Here is a 13,525-nt window from a genome sequence, read left to right on the forward strand (position 1 = left end):
TTATAGGGTCTTTTCCAGGTTTGAGTAGCGTGATAATCAACGCTTCACGCATTGACTGGGGGAGGATGCCTGTTTCCATCGCCTCCTCATATACCTTGTGTAATCTCGGGACCAGGATGTCTGCATATTCTTTATAGAAGGCCGCCGTCAGTCCGTCAGGGCCCGGTGCCTTGTAAGGTGGCAAACTGGCTATTATTGCCCGTATGTCGTCCGGCTCAAACGGTAAATCCATATATTGTCTGGCACTGTCATTTAACCATGCCAAAGCGATGGTATCGAGGTATTCGGAGAGCACCTTGTCCTCCGGCGACACCCTCGAGGTGTATAATTCCCTATAGTAGTCCATCATGGCAGCCAGTATATCCGGCGGCTCCCTCACAACTCTGCCCTCTGCGCTCTGTAGTGCCAGGATATGGTCCGACCCTCGCGGCGCTCGCAGCAGGTTCGCTAGCGTGCGGCCGGCTCGATCACCTTCACCATACCGTCTGGCCTGACAGTCTTTATACAAATAAGCGACTTCTCTGTCCGCCTCCTCCTGATACCTAGTAAGCTTCGATCGAAACGCAGCACGGACGCTATCCGACGGCGCAGCGATCAATGCAGACTCAAGTTGCGCAAGCTCAGTTTCTAACGTGCGCAATGTGTTTCTTATGGATCTCAGAACTCCTGTTTTTAGCGACATGCAGTACCCTCTCGTCACCACCTTACAGGCCTCCCATAGCATGCCCGGTGAATTCACCGTGCCCTCGTTAATCTCGAAGTACTCCTCCAGCTTTTCGCGGAGTTCCTGCTGAAATACCTGGTCTCGCAGCGCCCGGGAGGGAAACCGCCAGCTAAACGGTTTGATATATTGGGATGGGGTGGACACGGACGGGCACACCGGGGCGTGGTCAGACAGCGACCGTGGCAGGTGCTCCACCTCTAGTACTGAGGTGTGTAAATCTCTAGAGAGCAGCCAGTAGTCCAGCCTGGACCAGGCAGCTCTATACGTTGTTATGCATGTACCCACGCGGTCCCCGGGGTGCAGTAGCCTCCAGGAGTCCACCAGCTCCGCATCTTGTATAATACAGCCCAGCGCCTCCGACGCTCTAGGATGATGCTCCCTAGCCACGCCCTGTCGATCCATAGTGTCCGATAAAACAACATTGAAGTCCCCCCCACAGTAAGGTCGCCGGGCCACGAGTCTGCACCTTATGCCACAAATTCCAGTAAAAGTATGGGTTATCATCATTTGGACCGTACACGTTCACCAGCACCATTCTCATGCCGCACAGCGACCCCACAAGCAGCATGTATCTGCCTTCAGCGTCCCTGATTTCCTCGTGCGTGGTCCAATGTAGACCTTTTCTAATCAGTATCGCCACACCTCTGGAGTAATTAGAATACGATGCGTGGACTATCTCTCCCCATCTATTACGCCTGAGCAGCTGCGCAGCATTGGAGGTCAAGTGGGTCTCCTGCAGGAGGCAGATGTCAATGTCCCTTCTTAGTAAGTAGGCCTGCACCAACCTGGCCTTGCGGCTGTCATTCATTCCACGCACATTCCAAGTGAGACACTTTATGCTCTGCACGGCAATGGAGGCACAAAAGAACATTGTTCAAACAGCAGGCCAGTTCCACTCAGCGCGCCACACTCACACCCCCAACCAAAGTGCGTTTCAGAACCGAACAGCCCGACAGGCCACCAAGCACGGGAGTGCGCACAGTTCAGCGAGCAAAGTGACGGACAACAAGGCAGTGAATATGGTACAGTAGTGATTCCATCCCAACAACTCGCTTCCTCAGACCCTACGCTACAAAACATACTAACAACAATATTATCCCCCAAACTCACAATAACAGCGTCCCCACCCGCTCCAACCCCCCAATCGGGTTGTGCTAAATAGGTCACCCTCCCTACCCTTGTAACTGTAACTAAAGTCATTGGTAGCAACCAGTTAGTGGGAAACATCCCCTGAGGCGCGCAGGGTGGCTACCTACTAACCCTGTACTCGTGACAGGGCGATCGAGCTCTAGCCCAGCATGCCGGCTCGAGGACCCCCCCTCCCCCAAATCCACAATCATATGCACAGCTCCCCCAACATGGCAAGGCGACCTCCGATGTACCCAGCAGACAACAGGCCCCGAGCCAGCCAGGACAGGTAGGTCGCAGCGGTATGTCATAGACCTAATATAGTCATTCACTCCACATCACTTAGTCTATCCTGCGAAGCCGGACCCTCTGCAAGTGTTTGGTTTTTTTGGTCCCTGGCCAGTTGTTTCGCATACTGCAGGGCCGCTCTCGCATCCACGAAAAAAGATGGTTTCCCCGGGCCCTGTACCCTGAGCTTCGCAGGGTAAATTAGTGAATATTTCATGCCCGTTTGCTGGAAGATTTTTTTCGCCGGCATGAATTCCCTGCGAGCGGCCTGTACTTGCATAGTATAATCCAGGTAAATTGAGATGATGTTGCCTTTATATTGCACGTCCTTCATGTTACTTGCCATACGCAATATCGTGTCCCGGTCCCTGTAGTTCAAGACGCGTGCAATAATGGGCCTAGATGGTGCTCCCGGCTTAGGCTTAGGTCCCAGTGTCCTATGTGCCCGTTCAACAAGGAACATCGACGAGAGGCCCGATCCAAACAAGTCTTTCAGCATCTGCTCGACATATTGTTCCATGTTGGTAATGTCCGTTGTTTCCGCCACCCCGTGATGCGGACGTTGTTGCGCCTCGAGCGCGCCTCCAAATCCTCGTTCTTTTGCTGTATGAGCGCCAATATTTTATCCATGCCCCGCAGTTTGTTGACGAGATCAATCTGACTCTCTTCCGTTTCGGCCACGCGTGTTTCTAACGCTTCCACCCTGCCTTCTTGTTTGTCCATTCTCGTTGTGATGCCATCCATTCGTTCCGCCAGCGCGTCCATTTTATTGTCAATGCCCTGCAGACTCGCTTTTAATTCCTGGAACATTGATTTAATGTCCGCATCCTGAGAGCCACTGCGGTCGTCCTTTGCAGCTTCAGCGTCTCGAGGTTCGGGGTCCGGCGCTTTCTGTTTGGATTTGTCGAACGTGATCTTCGGCTGTCGGGTGTCCGGCTTACCCATGTCTGCCAACCAGCGCAATCGGTCGACCGGAGCAGCCGTGTCACAGACACCTCTCTCGTCCCCAGCCACTCTGTACCAGGCTCGCGCAGCAGTCAACAAGGCGGGCAGCCACTGCCCGCAGTCCGGAGGGACACCTTCTTCTGCGCAGGGGTGTGACCGCCGCGCAGCAGTCTGCCCTCACGGGACAGCAGCAGCGCAAGACCCCAATCTCCTGCCACCGCCTGCGCACCAGCTCTGCTTGTGTCTCACAATTCGGGGCTACGCATTATCTCAGCTCGGGCTCAGCAATGCTCCAGGCCCCAATCCGGTCCTCCGTGCACTCCCTAGGCGCCAGCACCGAGTGCCCCCCGCCTCCCCGGGTGGTCCCACTGTTCCTCAAGGGGCCGATTTCTGCAGCCCAGCGTCTCCGGCACAAGGCAGTGGTCAGCCGCCCCAGCCGACCCAGACACACCGCCCGCCTAAGTTGGGCTCTTTCACGCAGTCAGCCACAGCGCCTCTGCGCCAACTATAATGGCCGCCCTCCTCTCCGTGCCACAAGACCTTATTTGGGGCCCAATGCTCCAAGGGGACCTCGGGCGCCCCCTCCTACCTCGATGTCCGGCACAGCAGACGCAGCCCACGCGGCCCTGCAACGTCCTCTGATCGCCGGCGCAGGCACCCTCTCCACGATTCCCGGATGTCCTCCAGGCCCTCGGATCGCGGGGGCGCCGAGAGGTCTCCCTCCACTCCTCAGCACCTCAGACCAGCAACGATCCGCGGCGCAGGGCACGCCGCCTCCGGACCACGGCTCCGCCCGCGGGGGTAGTGTCTAGGGTAGGTCGAGATCCCAGGTCCGGGCCGACCAGCCGCCCGCCGCCGCGCAGCACAGGATACTCTCGGGCTCAGCCTCACGCCAGTCCCCGGCGTCCGTGATCGCACCAGGCCGTCCGGCCGCTCGCCTCTCGCCACGTCGTTCTCAGCCACCACACCATCCACCGGAGCGGGAATTCCTCCTGGCAGAGCCCCTACACAGTGCGTCTCAGAGGGGTCAAGAGGTCCGAGTCCAGGCACCAGTTTTAGCAGATAAGCGTCGGATTAATTCGCTCGATCGGCGGAGCTGCAGTTTCAGGCAGCCATTCCGCTTCGCAGCCAAGCCATGCCCCCCAAAGTGATATGATTCTTTTATGTACACATTTCTAATATCGCTGTGATCTGGGGTGCACCCTATAACTGTTTGAAATTGAATTATAAGAATTGCCAGGGGTGGCCTAGGATTGACAACGGTTTGCTGGGGCAGTAGAATAGGATTTTTTCCAAGTGTGCATACTACTGATGTCATTGTGACACGGTTGTGCCTAGTACTGCTAGTAATATTTCCAAGTGTGATTTATGCCCAGAAATTCATGATGTTCATCTGTTGATTATTGTGTGTGTCGAATACAAACGTTATTTACATACATCATGTCTGAAGTCTCATTTGTGATGCTCAGAGTATTTATTGTGAGTGCTGTGACAGTGCTTTACACACTGCCTCTGTGATAAGCCTGACTGCTCAGTGCCCAGCTACCCAAGGGTGTGTGCAGGTTATACAGTGAGTGTAATCACCCACCCCTGACGGGAGTGGTAGGTTTGTCTGTCTAGGGCCTAGGGTTCTAGCACACACTGTGTTTAAAAACAAAATGTTTCACATTTGGAAGAGGATGGTGGTCAATCAATCATTTCATATCTTTATTCAGATTTATATTCAAATCCATAAAAGAATAACAGGTAAAAAGTTAAAAAGCTATAATTACATTTAAAATCTTCAGACTTTTAGATAATAGGAAGAGAAATCTACAATACGATAGATTTATAAAAGACAAGTATTTACACTTAAAAACGAAAATCAAAAGATGGATTAGTTTTGGGGAGGACCACTAGGTGATGAATCAACTCTAGATGTAGTCTAGTTAACGGGAATCTATCATAGATATTTTTCACACTAGTAAAGTATCCTTTATGATGGTCAGCTGTCCCTTGCAGGCCACAATACCTGCTTTCACATCCATTCACAGAGGTGGTGGACAAACTGCCTATTTAATATTCATTAGGAAGGTCGTTTTTAAGACACTGCGAAAGGGCGGCCTGAATGGTTCATGACTGATAATTAAAAGTGAACAAAGACAGAAAAGTCACATTACAAATTAATACATACTTTTTATTTATAACCCTATTTAGTGTCAAGACGAGGTTTATGCAGGCTCTTCAAACAACACATGGCTAGCATTTTTCTTTTGGCAACCCTACTTTATATTCCTTTCCCTGAAACGCATTCTCACACTAGTAAATATAAAATGCAAATGTAAGGAATAGGCAAAGTTGGGGCCCAGGGTGTACTGGAACCAGAAATAATACTAAGCCTGGTAACCAGTTTACAAAGGTTTGTAAGTATTCAAATGGACTTTAAAAACCTGTGAAAAACTCGGGAATGCCAGAGATAAGACTCCAGACTCTGCCCAGCCAAGCCCACAGCAGAACACTCACTGACCTCTGGCCCCACAGCACTCTGATCTCACTGATCAGAGTAAATTAAGAAAGCCTGAAAATGCAGCAAATAAACATTGTCACACTTCCAGGCCATCTTCATTTACATGTACTTGCAGAGGGAACCCACCCACAGTTCGAAGACCTCTGTTGTAAAGAGAGTGCGCCCAATGCAGGGTGAGCTATCGTATATTTTGGGGTATAGGACTTGCATAGCCTGGAGCAAGAACCGCCCGCACCAAACCCCACAAATGCTTTTTATATTGTAATCTTCCTTAAAGGGAGATAACTTCAGAATTATTCTTTTTTGTTTAAATCTGTTTATTTCGGTTTTTTGAGAGCTCAGGATTGTCAAAATGCACAATACAGTAACAATACCAATTGCCAGTGATACATTATGAGATGGCAAGAACAGTGGTAGCAGGATGAATTTAGACTACTAATTGTATTTATTGGATTATTACGCTTGAGTCATTTCACCTTCGTGCGTGGGGTGGCATGTGGGGAATACCCCTAGGTGATGGCGTCCAGACGGTCTCTCTATGGAGCTGGCCTACTTAATTACCTAAGGGCCATTTCTTCCATTTCTGATGAGATCACTTATACTCTTGATGGAGCACGATTTTTGAAAATGAAGTCTGCTCAATGAAATCCACTCTAATGCATGTATTTTAATAAAACACGCAAAACTAATAATATCACACAAGAGTGTATAACATGGGAAATGTTCACAAGGCACAATAGTTGATTTTTCTTAGCTTGAATAATGTAAATAATGCTAATGTTATTCTGTTTTCCTAGCTGCAGAAAAATAATTGACAAGAGAAACCGCTTTATTCTTCGTGAAAGTAGTGTAGGTTTTTAGAAATTATTCTCTGTTTACTAAATTAATGTAGGCCTCAGAATTGTCAGAGGATGTACTTTCTGTGCTCTGTCCTTCAAATGTTACAAATGCTTGCTTAGAGTGTAGATATTTAGCCTGTTTCTAAAGGTCTTTTAGGTTTCTTTCCTGCCTAGGCGAGGAATGTAGATGACAAATGCAACTTTTATAATATTCTAGATACATTTGTAACCAGGTTCTTTTCCTCTTCCTCTCTTGGAAATTATACAAGAGTGTTTAGAAAATAGTAGTAAAGTCACTGTCAGTAGATTGTCATACCATGGTGAATAACTAATAGAGAGGCTTGCCGAAAAGAGAGAATGCAACATTTTAGCAGACGAAAGAAAGTAGACCAAATGTCATCCAGAATGGATGCTATAGTCCATAAGCTAGAGGGACATGAGGAGCGAATAAAATAAACAGAAAGGCGCATATCAAAGCTCTTGTTTTTACACATTATTTGAGGTGCTCATATAATTATGTGCCAGAAAAACCCTTGCTATAATTATATCTCAATCCAGAGAGTTCGTTCCTGAATGAATGAAAGAGTAGAAAACAAAAACCCTTTTACTCTTCACATTTAGCTAATTTACCCTCTGCTATATCAACGCATTTAAATTCTTTTTCCATTAAATGGTAAATCTTCTCCCTGCATACCAGTGATTACTGCTTGACGGCGTGTATGAATGGCATATTGGTTGAAATCCTGTCTTAACAGTCTTTTAGGTTCAACAGTTAAAGCTGGGCAGCTGCAAACTATATGGCAAATGCCTTCTCTGTTGTAATTCCAGAGGCAACATGACATTGCGTTGCTCAATCTTTTCCAAGCTGGTAGGTTGCTATGGATTGGAAATTGCCAAGCCGGAGTCGCAAGAGCTTTAACTTTGCTTTTAGTCCATTCAGGACCCCCAGATAGTTCTGGGGTTTTAATTGGCTGTGCGTTGCAATTACAATCCAAACGTAGGATCTTTTCACTAGCACCTCTCTAGCCATCAGCGATGACACTTTCTTGCTGATCCCATTAATAACTCTGTTAAGTACGAGTTGTGAGAGGGGTAGGGCCCATAATTGTTCTGCACTAAATGTGGATATGGCCAGATTAAAATATTCATGCGCAGCTGCATTTCTAGGGTCTCTTAACGATTGACATAATAGTGGAGTTATTGTTTCTTAATTTATGACAAAATTTCAAAAATGCCCCAAGACTATTTAAGTTTGTCTCTTAAGGCCAAACTCTAATGGGATTTGTGATGGCGTGGCCTGCTGCGGAAGAGAAAACATGCTACCACAAGGCTATCTATAGTTTTATAGGCCTTCCCTATCTGAATCTGCACGCCATATGTCAAAGTTGGGGCATGTTTGGCTGCCATGACTTGTAGTAATGGTTTGAGGAACAAGCATTTTAACCTCTTCAGTGCCCATGACGAGATAGTCTCGTCATGGAGCACGGTTGCGCTGTGCCCATAACGAGACTATCTCGTCATGAACCCCACCCACTAGTGCAACGCCCGGCACAGGAGGGGGAAAGGGCGTGGCACTGAAGGGGTTAAGGTGTTCCATAGGGAGGCGAACGCTATGATTCATGAGTTGTTCCTTCTTTGTGTCGCAGCACACAGGTTCTTAAATAAGCCTCTCGAGTCAAAAATGACCCCCAAATATTTGTACTCTTGAACTTCCACATTCAGCATATACGCATTAACGCACTGAACTTTTTTGCTAATTTGAAGGCAGTGAGGAGGGCTACCATATTTTTTTGTCTTGTTTCTTTTTTCACTTCAGCCCCCATGCAATAACCTGACAGTGATCGGAATAGCCTTTGCTACTGGGACAATTGAGAATAATGGCAACTTGAGAGCCGCAATCTCTTGAGAGACTTACGAACTGTGACAGTGCGGAGTAAGCCACTGGGCCTAATGAAAGCAGGTACGACATCATTAAACGTCTGGTGCTAGTTATGAGATGTTTAAGTAGGGGCCTCTGTGACAAACAGTCATGCTGGAGCATGGAAGAAGCCAGAAAATTAAAATACCCCCCACTTTGATCCATCCCTCGAACCCCGTCAGCTGACCAAAGCGAGTAAACTCTACCCACTCTAGATGAGGTCCCTCAATCCAGCCTTCTGTCAATCTATTTCTCCATCTTTTAAGCCTGTCATGCATCCATCCATCCATCCATCCATCTATCCATCTTTTCATGTTTCCACCCATATACCAACCCTTTCACTATTCCATCTATCTACCCTCTCATCATTAGTCTTGCATCCATACTCATACTCACACTTCCAACCATTCCTCCATACTTTTACCCATTCATCCATCCATTTGTTTTCATCCATCCACCAATTCACCCTTCTTTTACCAATCCACCAATTCATTGTTTCACCCTTGCATCCACCCGTCTATTCATCCATCCATACATTCATCCAGCCTTTCATCATTATAGACACTTTCTTTCACCCACCCATGTAATCTTGTTTTCCCCTTCGATCCATCAGTGCTATTATCTTTGCATTCATCCTTTCATCCACAGTTCCTTTCTTATTTTTATATGTCCTTCCTTTTGCTCTTCCTTCCAAACCTCTCTCCCACTCTCTCTTTCATTCACTCTCTTTTTCTCTTAATTTCTTTGCTGTGGTTAACCCCTGGTCACTGTGTTGTTTATCCTTTTCCTTTACTTTTGATTAATGATTTGCCTTTGTCTGCAGAGCTGCAGCCAGGACAGGGTCATAAATATCTATAACTCTCTACACCACCCCGCTTAAGCTGTGAAAACTGGGGGTTTACGTCATTCGACCTTCCCACCGAAAGTCTGGGTGAGCCAGAAAAGATCTGATCTGGTATTCAAAGGAGACTTTATGTGAAATGAATGTGTTCCTCTTTAACAGGTTTGAGGCAGTTCGGGACTAGTCAGGATGCTTTCAATAAGGCTGATTCATGGATGCACAAATAATGTAACTTACCCGACATCATTATATATATATAGCTTCAATTAAAATGTTCTGACATTGATTTATTTAAAAGGAAGGTCTTGTAAAACTGGAACGGGCCTGTTTTAACCAAGGAGGACGCAGCGTAAAGGGCAGCTGGAGGCGTTATGCTACAATTGGTGGCACCAAGCCCGGCCCCGTCAGGATTCCTCTCACTGAACATGGCAGAACATTCATGAATCGGTTTCGGGGCGCGCTCCTAATTCATCCAGTTCAATGTCACGCTGTCCTTCCTCACGCTGGGAAGTTAAGTTGGATTTCCAGCCAAGACACCCTGCGAATGTGCACTCCGCCTACAACTTTTCATTCCTTACATTCTCTTCCAGGGACATTTTAAGGATTTTTGGGGCCCTGGGCCAAATGTATTTTTGGGGCCCCCTGTTAAATTTATTATCCAATTTCAACTCTGCCATGCCCTCTTTTACCAGGCCACTGACAGTGCACAGGCACACTCATCCAAATTCTAAATGTGTTTACATCTAATATTCAGGCATAGTGATGTGTGTTTTCAATACTGTAACCGAGAAGCAGCTCACTAATGTTACTGCAAATAATCTCTGTGACACCCTCACATTTGTCATATGCGAGTTCCTGTTTTGATGTAAAAGAAACTTTTTGTATGGATTTTGCGTGAAACAAACAAAATATTTCCCTGCAAATGTCTGTAATAGGCTCTCACACATCCCCATATTAAAAATAAATAAAAGGGAACTGGTATTTAGAGCAATCTGTTTAAGAATTATTCAAGGTCACCAGGGAGTCTCTGCGGAAAAGAGCAGGTCCTGTCAGGGGCCCCCCTGACAGCCTGGGGCCCTGGGCCAGAGCCCACTTTGCCCATGCCTTAAAACGTCTCTCTTCTGACCAGCCCCTCTTACCTAAACTGAACTCAAAATATTAGTGAAGAATTTCACTTTTTATTGCCGTTTTCGTTTTTTTGAAATTCTGGAGGGTGGTAATTATCTAAATACTTGAGTTCCCTTTGTTGGGTGCAGTTTGTTAGGAGTAACATCTAGCAATGCTTTGGACCCTCGGCACTGAGGGCTGCCGGCTAGTTATTTGCTGATCCGGGTGTCCCTTTGTTAGTGTGTGTGTCTCCTTTTCACAGCTTTTTATTGTTTAGTGTCCATTGTCACCTATCCTGTCATGTATGGCTGCATCTCCCTCCCCCTAAGTAATGTGTCTTTGCCGTCCTATGCCAGTGGTGTCTCTCTATCATAATCTAAGTCCATCAACCCCGAATCAAGAAAGACCATCACCCAGCAGACTGGACTACGGAAACGCCCTTTACACCAGGATCAACAAGTCTCTGCTCCGCAAACTCCAGACCATACAGAACACCGCAGCCAGACTTGTCCTCTGCATCCCTCGACATGAACTCATCTCCCAACACCTGCATAACCTCCATTGGCTCCCCGTCGAGAAGAGAATAACTTTCAAGATATTCACCCACACCTACAAATGCCTCCACAACACCGGACCCCAGTTTCTCAATAATAGACTCTCCTTCCACTTACCCAAGAGTAACCTCTGATCTGCCGACCTCGCCGAACCTCCCTGTATCTACAGAACAAGAACGGGGGGAAGAACCTTCTCCTACATCGCGGTCAAGACCTGGAACAAGCTCCTGATCGACATTAGATGCACCCCCACCCTGCACATCTTAAGGAAGACCCTCAAGACCTGGCTCTTCGACTGACCGGAGCTAAGCGCCTTGAGACCCTCACAGGTGAGTGGCGCGCTTAAAACTCCCTGATTGATTGATTGATCGATTGATTCTTTCTATCGTAGTATCGGGCCTTTAGCTCCCCACCCTAGAGTCTGAGTTTGAGCCTTACTGCCCAGAGATGTGTCTCTCTTTGACCCTTGTCCATGTCTCCTTGTCCTTGAATATGGGTCTGTTGGACTTTACCCTTTCTCCACGGTCACCTTAAAACCTTTTGCCTCTACCCTCCTGTTTTCTGAACCCGTTTTTGTTGGCTGTTAGGGCTCTGCCCACATTACCAGTGCTAACCAGTGAAAAAGTGCTTGTGCTGTCTCCTTTAAACATGGTGAAACTTGCTTACATCCAACTGCCACATTTAAATTACCAATAAGTCATTAGTAGAGCGGTACTAAATGTACCCAGAGTCTGTAAATTAAATGATAATAGTAGGCTGCAGCACGTATTGTGCCACATTGGAAACAACATTTACATCTTGGTTTTTACCACGCAATACCTTTAGTACGCCTCCACTACCATGCAATGCCTTTACCATGCATTGCCTTTGCGATGCAAGTCTGCCACGCATATGCCTTTACCACACATATACCTTTACAACAAAATAGTAAGAATATGCTTGAAAAGTGTATCTGTCTGTATGTCTATCTATCTACCACCGAATGCTTTTCAGATCGGGTGCTACCTTCTGGGTAAGCATCAGTTACTCACACAAAGGCTTAGAACGTGACATTTCTCAACATGACAATAATGCTGCTGATCGAAGGAGGTGGGGGACAATGTATTGATCATGTTAAACGGCCCCAATATAGTAATGTGCTACAGTCAGCGAGTACATAACAAAGTGAGGTGCATTGTGGAACTTGCACCCACTGTGGGAGGGATAATCTCCACATGTGGCGCCTAACCAATGGGGTTGGTTTTACCTGTATAAACAGCTTGAATTTCGAGACTCCTTGTGGCATCCAGCATTGAGAAAGGCGAAGTATCGCTGAAATGCGTCTGCCAAATAAATGGATTTTGTGAACCCACTGAGTACTCCTTGAGGTTCCTGTGTGAAGGTTGTTGTTTGTGAAATTAAGGATGTGCAGCCACTTGCATAAGAAGGTAGCACCCGATCTGAAAAGTGTTTGATGGTTTAGAAGTGGCAATTCTGGAACTGTATTTTGAAACTGCCAGAACCGTCGCATGCTTGGAAGGGAAAGTTACATTGGATACTGATCCTTAATTACAAAATGGGTAAGCGTGGGGAACATGGCGGCCGCAAGCTAAACGGCCGCGGCTGCAGCTCAGCTCAGGCCATTAATGATTCCGTGATTTACGTGGGTGCGCGCTGATATGGGTCTCAGAAACCAATTTTATTGAAAATTGTTTACCCCTCCCTTTTGCCTTACCTTGGGGGCCTTTCTTTTCTCCTCCGTGTCTCTGGAGCCCAGCCAGCGTGGCGTGCGCGGCTAACAAAGGGATTTATATGGCCCCAGACCTCGGGGACACTCCTGCGGCGGCGCATCGACTTTCGCGGTGGGAGGAAGCATCCCGCGAGTGGAGACGAGGCGGTGCTGCCTGTATTCAGATCCGGGTCACAGGCGGCAGAGTCAGCACAGCCAGTGCCGATGTCTATACATATATATATAGTGCCAGGGTCAGAGGAGGTAGTAAAATTGAAGTAAATCAAGAGACTGCCACCCAGGTAGGGAGTATAAATGCCAAATGGTTCAACAGGGTTGCGGTGGTCATCTGGAGAGGAGGGAGCGGTGAGCTGGGTGAGGTCGGTAAGCCCAAAGCGTGTGTCAGCGTCCATATGCTTGGGAAATTTGAGATTTCTCGTTTACTTAAACGAAGTAAGGAAGAAGCAGGCTTGGTTTATTTTTCTTGTATGGAGACAAGTGGGACACAGACTGTAACCACTGTGCCCCCTATAGTTTCTCCAATAGTTAATAGATACACTCTGCAAGCTAGAGCTGCCCACTCTACCTCTAACACCGCTATTACCCACCCTATCCTCCCCCTCAGAGTTTCCCCCCCAATTTCAGAAGTTAGAGCCTCAGCTAGACCCCCTAACCATAAGGGGGGAAACGTAGATGAAATGAATGAATGAATGAAAGGGGGTTTTATTAAGCGCGACTGCTGCCCTTAGGCGTCCAAGCGCTAATAGAAAGGATAGTGTCTTGAGGAGAGCAGCTAGGGGGAGTTAGTTGCTGAAAAGGAACGTTTTAAGTTCCTTGCGAAAGGATGACAGATTAGGGTTCGATCTGAGGTGTGGGGGGAGGGAGTTCCACAGCTTAGCGGTGTTGAGCGTAAAGGACCTTCCTCCTGCTCTTGACCTCTTGATCCGGGGGGCTACCGCTAGGAATG

At 47.5% G+C, this 13,525-nt stretch overlaps 1 protein-coding gene across 7 annotated transcripts in view; it reads left to right on the forward strand.

Moving 5' to 3' along the window:
• KCNE1 (potassium voltage-gated channel subfamily E regulatory subunit 1) overlaps positions 1-13,525 on the forward strand; it is a 162,983-nt gene that overhangs the window by 98,349 nt on the left and 51,109 nt on the right. The window contains exon 3 of one of the 7 annotated variants that reach the window (XM_085621333.1): positions 8,247-8,390. The exons of the other annotated variants lie outside the window; for them this stretch is intronic. The gene's annotated coding sequence lies outside the window, so the exon portion shown is untranslated. The remainder of the gene's footprint in view (positions 1-8,246; positions 8,391-13,525) is intronic. 7 annotated transcript variants of the gene reach the window in all.

Source organism: Triturus cristatus, chromosome 8 (genome assembly GCF_964204655.1).
Source record: "Triturus cristatus chromosome 8, aTriCri1.1, whole genome shotgun sequence".
Lineage (NCBI taxonomy): Eukaryota > Metazoa > Chordata > Amphibia > Caudata > Salamandridae > Triturus > Triturus cristatus.